Genomic DNA, 10,702 nt, shown 5'->3' on the forward strand with positions numbered 1-10,702 from the left:
AGCAAGAGAGCAGTTTTCTGGGGCCCACACTCCCGCCTTAACCTGGTTACCCACTTCCCCTAGGAGACTATCAGGATGAATCCCATTGTGCTTCATATGCCTGCACAGCTATTCATCCGACCCAATTTGACAGGATTAGCAATCTTCTAAAACCCATCTTCTGCAAGCTTTGGAAGACATTTTTTTTTTTTATCACGGATTCCCTGCATATTTAACCTCTTCTGAATTTCACCTACCTATCTTAAACCTGAGCATCATTTCCCTGCAACTCTTGCGTAGAGGCTGATTTAAAAAACAAAACAAAACACCCTGCTTGATTTATTGACTTAAATACTAATTCTATTGATTGATATTTTTCATCAGTTTTAGAACATTTTTGATCATTTTCAAATAATGCTTCTACCCAATTCTCTCCTTCTGACTCCAATCATAAATATGTTAGGGTTTTTTTGTTTTGTTTTGTTTTGTTTTTTTCCTTATTTTTCCCTTTGTGCTCAAGTTTGGATATTTTTCACTGATTGTCTTCAAGTTTATTGATTCTGTTTTACACTGTGTCCAGTCTACTGTTAAATATATAAAATGAATTCTTAATTTCCAATAGTATATTTTTCAGTTTTAGAATAGCCGTGGATCCTTTTTTATACATTTTGACTAAAATTTTGCATGTTTTCATCCATTTTGTCTATCATTTCCTGTTTTCTTTAATATGGTGTTATTTGAAAATCATTGTTAACATGAACAACTTTGAAGACTCCCAGAATGGGATAAGTGTTGAAACTGGGTGATGGGTATATAGGGGTTCATGATACTCCTTTACTTTCTCTATGTTTGAGGTTTTCCATAATAAAATGTTAAAGGGTGTTTTTTCTCATAGCGTACATAGCTAGGGATGGATGGAATGACAGGTTTGATTTGGCTGTATAGTTATTTTCTGTTTGCTTGCTGTATCATTTATCCATTGCTATGTAATACGACTGCAAAACTTAGGGGCTTAAAACAACAGGAATCATTTTGTTTGTTCAAAAATCTGAATTCTGAAAGGTTTTTCAGGGAGAACTTGTCTCAGCTCCATGTGGTACCATCTGTGGTGGGTGAACAGGGGTTAAAGATCACTTTTAAGATGGTTTGTTCACATACCTGGCAGGTTGGTACTGGGTGTTGGTTGGGGGGGGTCAGCTATGTCTTTGAGCCAGGAGGCTTGGTTTCTCCAAATGGGCCGCTTCATGAGCAACTTGGACTTCCACACAGTATGGTGGCTGAGTTCTAAGAGCAAACATCTCCAGAGAGAAGTAGGTAGAAGTTACATCACCATGTATGACCTCAGCTCAGAAGTCAACATAACATTATTTTCACCGAGATTTAAGAAGAGGGGTCCTAGACCCCACTTGGTGATGGAAGGCCTATCAAAGTCACATTGTGAAAATAGCCTGTGGGATGGGAGATATTGTCATGGCCATACAATTAGCCACACGTGGCTTGCTCATACAAGGGGAATCGGGGATCAAGTTGCATCGCCAAGCATTATGTGGACAAATAAGATGTGGACCATAGCAGTATCACCCAGTGAGTGGGTTTCAACCCTTCTATAATTATCCCTTCTTTTCCTCTTCCTTTTCTGTGTTCCCCAGGAGTAGATGTACACTGGACATTAAAAAGATGCCCACACAATATGTGCTTCCCTCTTCCTTCTTTCTAATATTTCTTATGTTCTTATTCCATAACCTACCTCTTTCCCACATAGACCATCTGCTTCAGGGAAACTGACTATCTCTGTCTCTGGTGGTAGACCCTTATTGGCTTACAACTACTAGCGCATTCAGTTTCTCTGGCCACAGGGTTGGTGACCATGCCGGGTGGTGGTAATCATGAGAGAAGGCGGGATGTGATCCAAGCCAGTTGACGTCACGTTGCTGGTTGGAATGCCGGGACAGAGATATACCATCTGTGGATGTTTATGGGGCAGTGTGTAGCCGTGGGAGCCACTGGTGATTATCCTGTGTCCACAAGGAGAAATGGTTTTGGGGGCTCCTAGAGGTTTGTACACCCATCTTAAAGACCACTGGATTGTATGTTCAAGTTAGGTAACTTTTATTTTTTTGAACAACAAATTAGGGTCTTGACACCAGCCAGCCTTTTTTTTCTTGGGGGGCAGCAGGAGTAGTAAGCTAAGGAGGGGACATTAGACCACTCCATCAGCAAACATTTGCTGGGAATCTACCATGTGCTACTGGAAAATGCCTCAATGGCTTTAGCCACTTGCAGCTGTGAATCTGCAGCTGTCTCTAGCCCAAACTTTTCTCTTGCATTATCTGTGCATTGACCTATTTGGGTGTCCTGCAAAACACTAAAGAAACAAAAATAAATAGGTGAAGTTAATTTTAATAATATATTTTATAAAACCAATCTGTCCAGAATATAATCATTTCAACATGGACTCAATATAAATAAAATCATATTAAGTCTTCAAAATTGGGTATTTTACCCTTGAACAGCCCATCTCAATTTGGACTAGCCATGTCTGAAGTGCTCAATAGCCACATGTAATTAGTAGCTACTCTATTGCACAGTGCAGGTCTAGAATATATTGACATATGTAATAAGCCAAGGAAAATTACCCTTGACCCAGAAATGATCATTATGTCTCCAAGATTGTTCTTTTCAAGGGCGCAAAGCTTCTAGGACTTCAGGAAAAGCCTGAGTGGCACAGCGAGGGTAGAGGGGCTGTCTAATGGTCGGTCGGTCAGCTTGGGTGCCTCTTCCCAGCGATCGGTGGGGTCACACATGGCACAGCTGTTCTCACATGCACCAAAGGAAACTGATGTCTATTTTCAAATCCAAAATATAGATTTTATTGTGAAAATGAAAAAAGTGATAACATTCTATCAACTGAATGTTGCATCTTCCCAAATTCCTATGTTGGAGCCTAATCTCCCACGTGATGGTATTCGGAGAGGAGGCCTTTGGGAGGTGATTAAGCCATGAGGTGAAGCCTTCATGAATGGGATTAGTGCCCTTATAACGGAGGCCTGAGAGGCATCCCTCTCGCCGTCCTTCATAAGATGGCACTGTGTGAGAATTCAGCATTTGTGAACCAGGAAGCCATTCTTCCTGTACACTGATCGTGGATTTCCTGGCTTCTAGAAATAATCTTGCTGTTTATAAGCCACCCAGTCTATAGTGTTTTATAATAGCAGCCCGAATGGACTAACTGTTGATGTGGTTGGTTGTTTCAAACCCGAAAACCTTTACACCCATATTGTGGGGGGGGCGCCTGGGTGGCTCCAGTGGTTAAGTGTCCTGCTCTTTTTTCTTTTTTTTAAAGATGTATTTATTTATTTATTTGAGAGAGAAAGAATGAGACAGAGAGCATGAGAGGGGGGAGGGTCAGAGGGAGAAGCAAACTCCGCTGAGCGGGGAGCCCGATGCGGGACTCGATCCCGTGACTCCAGGATCATGACCTGAGCTGAAGGCAGTCGCCCAACCAACTGAGCCACCCAGGCGCCCAAGCATCCCACTCCTGATTTCGGCTCAGGTCATGATCTCGGGGTCATGAGATCTAGCCCCGCCTTGGACTCTGTGCTGGGCATGGAGCCTGCTTAAGATTCTCTCTCGCCCTCTGCCCCTCCCCCTACCCACCCTGGTTCGCGCTCGCTCGCTTGCTCTCTCTCTCTCTCTCTCAACAAAACAAAACAAAATAAACCCTGTAACTGAGAAGGATGCTAGGGGAGACTTCCGGGGACACGAATGGAGATTCAACCAGTGGCCTTGCTTCTGTCTTTCTGAATTCTCATTCTCTGGGGTTGTCTCTCTTTGGATACAGTTATGGCTACCTCCCTAATCCTATCTAAATGAAGCCTGTCCCAATAAAGGACAAATAAAATGTATGTAAAATCAGAGATGGCTAGTGTCTTAGGCTGCTTGGGCTGTCATAACAAAATACCATTACATTGGGCGGCTCATACCACAGAAATTTGTTTTCTCACAGTTCTGGAGGCTAAAAGTCTGAGATTAGGGTGCCGGCAGGGGTGGGTTCTGCTGATGGCACCCATCCTGCCTTCTCACTGTGTCCTCCCGCCGCCGACACAGAAGCAAGCTAGCTGGTGGCTCTTTTTATAACAATGCTAATTCCATCATGAGGACCCTATTCTCACGACCTCATCCGGCTCTGAATACCTTCCAAAGGTCCCATCTCCAAATATCATCACACTGAACACATGAATTTTGAGGGAACATAATTAGTTTGTAACAGCTAGTCAGTGGAAGAAAACTCGTATTTAACTGCACTGACAAAACAAAGCGTAAATGAAATGAATTACTGTTTTCCACCCATCAACTCAACAGGAATTAGAATTTTATAATTCTTAGTGCTGGCAAGGTAAAATGGACACTCACATTGGCTGTTAATGAGAGTATACATTGATAATACTTTTTAGAAAGCAATTTTGAGATATGTATGAAGAGCTTCAAAACACACCTTCTGATTCTATATTCTTCTTGCAATTTATCCTAAGAAAGTAGTCAGAGATCAAGATATGTAATATTGCATCATTAGTAGTGAAAATTAATATTACATCATATAATTTTTAATAATGGGAAAAAGAAACAACCCAAATGGCCAACCATTTACAAATTATTAAACACTTATGGTACTATTTTTTTGCAGTAGATTATCAACCAACCTCGATACATGATTTAAAAACAATTTTTTTTTTAAAGATTTTATTTATTCGAGAGAGAGAGGGAGAAAGAGCATGAGTGGGGTGGATGGGGGGTTGGGGAGGGGCAGAGGGAGAGGGAGAAGCAACCTCCCCCAACAGGGAGCCTGACACCAGGTTCAATCCCAGGACCCTGAGATCATGACCTGAGCCGAACACAGATGCTTAACTGACTGAGCCACCCAGGTGCCCCAGTACATGATTTTTTAAAAAAAACTTTATTTTATTATGTTATGCTAGTCACCACACATTACGTCATTAGTTTTTGATGTAGTGTTCCATGATTCATTGTTTGCGTATAACACCCAATGCTCCATGCAGTACGTGCCCTCCTTAATACCCATCACCAGGCTAACCCATCCCCCCACCCCCGTCCCCTCTAAAACCCTCAATTTGTTTCTCAGACTCCATAGTCTCTCATGGTTCGTCTCCCCCTTTGATTTCCCTTCCTACTATCTTCTTCTTCTTCTTCTTTTTTTTTTTGACCATATAATGTATTATTTGTTTCAGGGGTAGAGGTCTGTGATTCCTCAGTCTTGCACAATTCACAGCGCTCACCGTAGCACATACCCTCCCCAATGTCCATCACCCAGCCACCCCACCCCTCCCACCCCCCACCACTCCAGCAACCCTCAGTTTGTTTCCTGAAATTAAGAGTCTCTCATGGTTTGTCTCCCTCTCTGGTTTCATCTTGTTTCATTTTTTCCTCCCTTCCCCTATGATCCTCTGTCTTGTCTCTCAAATCCCTCATATTAGTGAGGTCATATGATACTTGTCTTTCTCTGATTGACTTATTTCGCTCAGCATAACACCGTCCAGTTCCATCCATGTCATTGCAAATGACAAGATTTTGGGGTTTTTTGATGGCTGCATACTATTCCATTGTAAATATATACCACATCTTCTTTATCCATTCATCTGTTGATGGACATCTTGGCTCTTTCCATAGTTTGGCTATTGTGGACATTGCTGCTATAAACATTGGGGTGCACATACCTCTTCAGATCACTACATAGTGCAATTGCTGGGTCATAGGTAGCTCACCAATACATGATGTTTTGAAGAATTTTGGGTAGGCATGGAAAAATGTTCACAACATAATGATTAGCCAAGGAAAAAAAGATATATCAAAAAAACATTACAATAACAACATATAATCCTAATTTCCATTTAACATTTAGTTTGCAAAACTAGATATTCCCAGCAGAGGGCGTATTTAAGTTACAAATCATGATTTTTATGCAAAGTTTTCTATTTTTAGAAATAAATGTTTTTTTATTTTTATGATTTTTATGTTTTATGTTTCTCTCATGGTTGTTTCCAATTTGTATTTTTAAAATATTGCGTTTATTTCTACATCACATAGACTCTATTCCTGGGTATTTTCTTTTAGGGACTAATAGCTGCAACTATTTGCTAGAGATGCAAGAAGCAGGAGTTACTGAATATGGGAGCAAGAGACCACCAGCCAATGTGAGAGAGAAGGAACTGGATACACTGACTCATTTTAAGGGACCTTGGGGCTAGACGGTTGTGGCTTCTCCTGAGAGCATTACGTTTGCTGAGTTCCCTTAGCCCAGCCAGCCAATTCACAGATGCAGTTCCAGAGGCAAATTCGTGGGACACTTATATAACCAAAAAGTATATGATTATTTTTTCTCCAGTAACAATTCGCTTGTCTAGGGATTCGACAGCTGGTGGGCACCTCCCCGCTGAGCCCAGCGCAATCCAGCAGGTATCAGAATCCGTACCTCGTGGAGACTGTCTCCTTACATGTCCGGTCTGCCTTAAGACCCCTCTAGTTCTAGTTTTGAGGGGCATCTTTCTCTCCCTGAGGTCCCTCCTGAATGGCCAAAGCCAGCTGACCCTTTTCAATAATCTTCACTATACTTTCAGTTATAGAGTTTCTAAAATAAAAATTTGGCACCCTCTATTTAAATGTCAAGAAGACACAGAAACCTTTGTATTTTCAAATTTTTCACTTACTAACTTCCATGGAAACAAATTAAGACGTCCCCTCAAATGACACAATAGCATGCCAACTCCATTTCTACCATAGGTGGGGATGGCAAGCATTTGTGAGATGTCACTTGGGGTTTCTTTGGTTGGGGGGGTGGTTAGGGAGGTAGAAGGGACTTTGAACAGACACTTAAACCTATGCCAGGATGCCTGGGTGGCTAAGTCGGTTAAGTGTTTGTCTTTCGGTCATGATCCCAGGGTCCTGGGATGGAGCCCCACATCGGGCTCCTTGCTCAGTGGGGAGCCTGCTTCTCCCTCTGCCTCTGCCTGCCATTCCTCCTGCTTGGGCTCCCCACTTCTTGTGCTGTCAAATAAATAAATAAAATCTTAAAAAAAAAAGAAACGTAAATCTATTCCTAAGGAAAGAGGTTTCTGTAACTTTGTGATCCTGATGTTGCATTTTTAAAAGCAATCTTATCTAAAAAAAAAACAAACAAAAAAACAAGGTGAAAACTATATGTTGATTATTCTACTATCTATTTATTTATTTATTTAAAGATTTAATTTATTTGAGAGAGTGAGTGAGAGAGAGCACAAGCGGGGGGAGGGGCAGAAGTAGAGGGAGAAGCAGGCTCCCCACTGAGCAAGGAGCCTGATGCGGGGCTTCATCCCAGGACCCGGGGATTGTGACCTGAGCTGAAGGCAGATGCTTAACCGACTGAGCCACCCAGGCACCTTATTCTACCATTTATTTAAAAGAAGAATGTTTTCCTGGGTTTGCATATAAAAAATATTTCCAGATAGATAACATGAAAAAACCCCCTCAAGTTCTAGAGGAAGATACACATGCAGACAATTTTGTGTGAGTGCATGCTATGGGCAAGGGAAGAGCCTTAAGTTTGTAGTTTAAAAAACCTCCTCACTCTGTGAATCACCTAGCCCTTCTTTGCCTCATCTGTGAAATCCAGAAGCAGGAATATACCCTCTAAAAGTCAAGGTCATCCCTAGAGGGATCTTGGGAAGCAAAATGAACCGTGACTCTCTGATGTTTGGCCATCTGTGACCTTTGGCCATGTGATTGATCTTGCTGAGGTTTGATCATGAATGGCCTTGAGGATTCTAGAGGAGGGCCAAGTCCCAGGTCTTGGTATAGAATTCTGGCTGCTTCACAGACTGGCTATGTCTGCTTCTCTTTCACCTGAACCCTTTACTCCAGCCAAATTGGTCTACGCCCCTGAGGCTTTGCTCTTGCGAAAAGAAAGACCCTACCTACAAACCTCCTGCCCATTCCTTGCCACCTGGAAGGTTCTCCAACTGTTGAGGGCCTCATAAGCCTTTTGTAATCACTTCATCTCTGCACTCATGAAACAATTAATTTTTGCATTGCTATGTAGGCCCTTAGTATATTTTACTATCTTCATCTGCGTATCTGAAAAGCTAAATAAGACTTGCTCTCAGGTCCCCTGGCTGGCTCAGTAGGTGGAGCATGGGACTCTTGACCTCGGGGTTGTGAGTTCAAACCCCATGCTGGGTGTAGAAATTACTTAAAAATAAAATCTTAAAAAAAAAAAGACTTGCTCTCTTAAGTGTTTTATATCTACCCATAGTTTTCATAGACAGTTACTATCTTACTATTTATATTTAAAGTATTGTTCTATCAAGTTCTCTCTCCTAATAATTTCCCCCCAAATGCCTTTGTTCTAATCTTTTCCATTAGGCTTGGTATAAGGTCAATCTCTCTGTCATCACACTGGCTTTGAATGATCAAGGGAATAGTTTTGAATTTCTTTTCTCTTTGCTCAAGTCTTTCCCTCTAACGGAGGTGATAATTAGCAGTGGAATGGTTAAAAATAATGATGGCTTCTTATCATATTATCTATTGAGTACTTATTTTATGCTAGACACCGTTCAAAGTGCTTTGCATACATTAGTTCATTTAATTCTCATGATAGCCCTATGATATATGTATTTTTATGATCCCATGTATAATATAGGTAAGGAAACAGGAACAGAGGAGTAACTTGTCTGAGGTTTCACACTAGAAGATTGCAGATCCAGGATTTAAACCCAGTGGACTCCACCCACTGTATTATCTTGCTCCTTGAAAGATGGGTAGCAGTAGAAAGGAGTAGAAACAATTGTTCTGGGGGCCCCTGGGTGGCACAGTTGGTTAAGCATCCAGCTCTTGGTTTTAGCTCAGGTGGTGATCTCAGGGTCATGAGATTGAGCCCGATGTCAGGCTCTGTGCTCAGTGAGGAGTCTGCTTAATACTCGTCCTCTCCCTCTTGCTCTGCCCCCTCCTCTAAAGTAAATAAGTAAGTAAATAAATAAATAAATAAACTTTAAAAATCTTAACAGAAAAGAAACAATTGTCCTGGATAAACCCATGTTTGTCGTCAGTCCCCAGACACCTTTCAGAATATTTGAGAAATATTGGGAACTGAGTTAGAGAGGCAGAGCCGAAAGAAAGTAGAGGATTGCACAATTGTTTTGTGAAACTATAAGCTTGAGAAAGCCAATCTAGATAATTAAGTCATAGGGTTTTTTTTGTCCTCAATTGTGTAAGTTTTTACTAAGAAACTTAGCAGTGATAAAGCCCTAATTGATGTTTTCTGAGAGTCAAACATTCATCTTGTGGGAATTTTTGCATATTTTGCCTCTGCTTATAAACACCAAGCTAATGGTTTTGTAATTTTCATTTTCATGCAGAAAAAAAGCTATTGATTCACGAATTATATTTTTTTTATTGGCACATAGCTATGTACCGTTCACACATTGATCTATAAATCTCAGCCTATTTTATTTTGCCCAGTTCACTTATGCAGAAAGCGAACATTTGAACTCTGCTAGTTCTGTATGCCTTTATTAGCATTTCAGAGACATCCATTCAACTTGAATTGACTTCTGCAGGATAACTTTTCAGAAGAGTAGTTTTCTAATCTGTGGAGTTTAGAAATATAAAGAAATAATTAATTTCTCATATTCATTAATTAGATCCCAACTTTCTTTAAAAAATCACCTTAACGCTGACCTCCGTTTAGGCTCTAGTTCTCAGACTTTAATGTGTATAGGAATCCTTGGGAAGCTCATGAAAATGCAGCTCCCTGGGCCCCATCTTCAGAGACCTGTTCAGTCCCCGGGTGATTCTGAGGCAAATGTCCTCAGAGTGCCAGAATAGAATGAAGGATGTGGAGAGGAGTGAGGAGTAGAGCAACTCAAGAATCTGGGGACTCAGGCACTAAAGTGCCAGAAAGCAGATGGGCCTTTCATCAGAGCTATTCAGGAAGGTGTCTGAAGTCAGGCCTCCAGGTAATAGAAGACTTCAGCCCTTAGGTGACAGAATACTATTTACATCCATCTTGTAACTGTGGTAAGAATCATTCACCTCCTTTGCAGTTATAGTCTCTAGATCTGGAGGAGAAAGAAGTCAGTCTGCAGATGGCTCAAGGCTCACGGTGAACATCAGGGGTGGGGCCAGGTCAGGAGGCAGAGCTGGGGAAGGAGAGACAGTTAGGTCTGACCACTTTGCCATAGTCTGGAGGGCTGGGTTCTCAGCCTGTGGGCTACACACTAAATAAAGGGGACATGGAGCTAATTGCAAAGGGAGAAATATGTTGTGCAGGGTCCAATCAAGGGAAATTACCCTCTTTTTTTTTTTGGAAGAACACTGTGAGAACTGCTGAGAGTCTGAGCCAGGACCCCCAGGCCTGGATCTGCTGATGCTTGGTCCACGAAAGTGGAAAGAACTCTGCATGATTCAAGGGGTGGAATTATTTTGTTCACAAGAGAGTGACAGGGACAATAGCCAGCAAGAACAGGTCCCGTGTAAAAGAAGGGCCTTCTCATCTCCGCCCCCAGCCCTGCCCCTGTGCACACTAGCCCCTGCCTGCAGACAGGGAACCAAAAAAGCAAAGAGAAATGTCTAAGGAGGAGTCCAGGTGGTTTCTGTGGGAGGTGTGCTGTAAACCTTTCTTTCTGTCTCAAACGGAGAAATTCTCAATAATTCTGTATGTCTCACCAATACTTTT

At 41.7% G+C, this 10,702-nt stretch overlaps 1 protein-coding gene across 1 annotated transcript in view; it reads left to right on the top strand.

The window, feature by feature from the left end:
• The window catches only part of FBXL13 (F-box and leucine rich repeat protein 13), a 251,573-nt gene that overhangs the window by 1,966 nt on the left and 238,905 nt on the right, over positions 1 to 10,702 (top strand). The window lies entirely within an intron of this gene.

Source organism: Callorhinus ursinus, unplaced genomic scaffold, assembly GCF_003265705.2.
Source record: "Callorhinus ursinus isolate GAN/ISIS: 27379988/994484 unplaced genomic scaffold, GSC_fseal_2.0 scaffold12, whole genome shotgun sequence".
Classification (NCBI taxonomy): domain Eukaryota; kingdom Metazoa; phylum Chordata; class Mammalia; order Carnivora; family Otariidae; genus Callorhinus; species Callorhinus ursinus.